The sequence below is a fragment of the Myotis davidii genome, unplaced genomic scaffold (assembly GCF_000327345.1).
Source record: "Myotis davidii unplaced genomic scaffold, ASM32734v1 scaffold149, whole genome shotgun sequence".
In the NCBI taxonomy this organism is placed as follows: Eukaryota; Metazoa; Chordata; class Mammalia; order Chiroptera; family Vespertilionidae; genus Myotis; species Myotis davidii.
The window spans coordinates 2,138,574-2,141,367 of NW_006352194.1; the positions used below are offsets into that span (position 1 = coordinate 2,138,574).

The 2,794-nt window shown below is 48.3% G+C and overlaps 1 protein-coding gene across 1 annotated transcript in view; it reads right to left on the reverse strand.

Annotated features, from left to right (window-relative positions):
• The window catches only part of MAN1C1 (mannosidase alpha class 1C member 1), a 112,096-nt gene that overhangs the window by 87,964 nt on the left and 21,338 nt on the right, over positions 1–2,794 (reverse strand). The gene's annotated exons all lie outside the window — the stretch shown is intronic.

Consider the following 2,794-nt stretch of genomic DNA (forward strand, 5'->3'; position numbering starts at 1 on the left):
CATGAGAAAATGGTGATGCCTGGGACAGAAACACACTGCCCAGTGGCTTTGCCTCAACAGGGATTTACCAAAGGCCCAACAAAGGAACAGCTCCAACTGTGAGGCCACAGGGGGTAGCAAGAACGGATGAGACACTTTCCTACTGAGAATCTTTAGGATCTTGGTATGGAGTTCGCAAATGGACAAAAGAAGCTGATGAAGAAGATCGCAAGCAAATTCGAGCTCTGTCGCTGCACTGAGATCGGTTCCCTGACTGCAAAGTGGAAGGTCCTCCTTGACTATAAACCAGTGAGACCCATTTTGGACTTCTGACCTTCAAAACTCTAAGAGAATAAATGTATGCTGTTTTAAGTCACAGAGTCTGTGTGACTTGTTACTGTAGCAATAGGACACTAACTCTCACCCTGAGGCCCTTGCGTTTGCCAACGAAAAACAGAATGAATAAATTACCACAGCTCCCATGCACCTTTCATTCCACCACAGCCCTTCCTGTGCACAGGAAACCCCGATATTCTGGAGGATGGGAATCAGCATCGTCTATATTCCCTGGTGCTTGTCCTTGGAGCCCAGAGAAGATTGTACCATTTACTCGAAGATTCCCTCAATAATACTTAACCCTTTTGCAGGATAATTCCTTTCATGTCTGCCTCCCGTGTCCTTGAGCTCTGTGACCTACTCGTCTCTGCAACTCTCCCCCTGGCACAGAGCCTGGCCAAACAGAGGAAGTCAAATAGTAATAATAATGGCTACGTGTGATACCTCTGTTATCCAGTAGTGGACATCTGTTGAGCAGTTACTGTGCGCCGAGCACTGAGCCAAGCCCTGCACCAACCTTCTCATGGCAGGGTACCTTCCACCACAGCCCTTCCTGTGCACAGGAAACCCCGATATTCTGGAGGATGGGAATCAGCATCGTCTATATTCCCTGGTGCTTGTCCTTGGAGCCCAGAGAAGATGGTACCATTTACTCGAAGATTCCCTCAATAATACTTAACCCTTTTGCAGGATAATTCCTTTCATGTCTGCCTCCCGTGTCCTTGAGCTCTGTGACCTACTCGTCTCTGCAACTCTCCCCCTGGCACAGAGCCTGGCCAAACAGAGGAAGTCAAATAGTAATAATAATGGCTACGTGTGATACCTCTGTTATCCAGTAGTGGACATCTGTTGAGCAGTTACTGTGCGCCGAGCACTGAGCCAAGCCCTGCACCAACCTTCTCATGGCAGGTTACCATTCTTAACCCTATTTTACTGGATGAAGCAATCAAGTCCTGGAGGGTTAAATAACCTGCAAAGGACACAGAACCAATTGGTGGCAGAGCCAGGCCACAGATGCAGGAGGAGGGTCAGGAACCTGCACTCTCACTGTGGCAGCACACTGCCTCCCACTCAACAAGCCTCTTTTCCCCAACTTGGGGGGCTACGCAGCTGGCAAGTGGATGGGCCAGTGCTTGAAGCTGGGGTCTGGCTGATTCAAAAGCCTGTGGTATCCTTTCCACCCCACCAGGCTGCTTCGCTGTCTAATGAATGCACGAACAAAACATCAACCCGGCACCTATGGACAGCACCTGGCCCTCCGAGACTCAAAACGAGAACCGGCTGTGGCCTTGTGCCTGGGCCAACTGGCCCATCCTGAGGTTCTGCAGCTCTTGGAAAACAAGACATGTCCAAATTCCCTGTTCCCAGAGGCTCAGTCTGCTAGAAGGAATGGATGACCTGCTTTAAAGCTGCCCCAGCTGAGCCTGGAGCCTCTGGAAATGAGAAAGAGGCAGAATCAGTTCTTTTGCCTAAACATCAAGAATTAAGGAGAAAAACAAACAAATACAGGTTTAAGTGAAAACAAGGAAAATACCAAAGTAAGAGGTAGAGAGACCTTGAGTGGACCATGGAGAGGAGTAATTTCTGTTGCCAGGTTTCCCAGGGAGGCAATGCTATTTGAAATATGGAAGGTCAGCCTTGATAATCACTTTCTAGACTGTCAGCAGCCTGGGTGTCCTGTTTTGGGCCTTTGGGGTTCACAGGGAAGCCCTTGGCTGAGGATGAGAACAAAGGCTTCAGGCTGACAGGAGCCTCGTTTTCCAGTCAGCATCACTATCTCTGAGGAACCAGCTCTGGGTACAGAATCCTTGGAGATTCCATTCCTGGACACTCATGGGCAGGAAAAGGCCCTGTTTCCTGTCCAGTAAACTCGTGTCAATCAAAGCTTGGAGAATGAGCCACAGAGCATCTCCATGTAGCAGCCCCTGTGTCAGGGTTCATCACATACATCTCATTTAATCCTCCATTGCTACTCTGGGAAGCAGGTATTATGCCCATTTTATAGATAAGGATACTGAGGTTAAGAGAGGTTCTGAAACTATTCCAAGGGCATACAACCAATAAGTGGAAGGTTTAGATTCAAACCCAGGTCTGGTTCCAACCTTTGCCTCTTTTTGTTCTTTCCTCAACCTCCCCCCCATCTGAAATCCATTCAGAAAATATGTATTAAAGCAAGCTGGTATGGATCAGTGGTTGAGCGTCGACCTATGAACCAGGAGGTCACGGTTCAATTCCCGGTCAGGCCATATGCCCTTGGTTGTGGGCTTCATCCCCAGTGTGGGGCATGCAGGAGGCATCTCTCTCATCATTGATGTTTCTATCTCTCTCCCTCTTCCTTCCTCTCTGAAATCAATAAAAATATATTTTAAAAAAGAAAATACGTGGGGAGAGAAACCAAGATGGCGGCATAGGTTAACGCCGGAGATTGCTGCCTCGAACAACCAATTCAAATTACACCTAAAAGACGGAACGGACATCA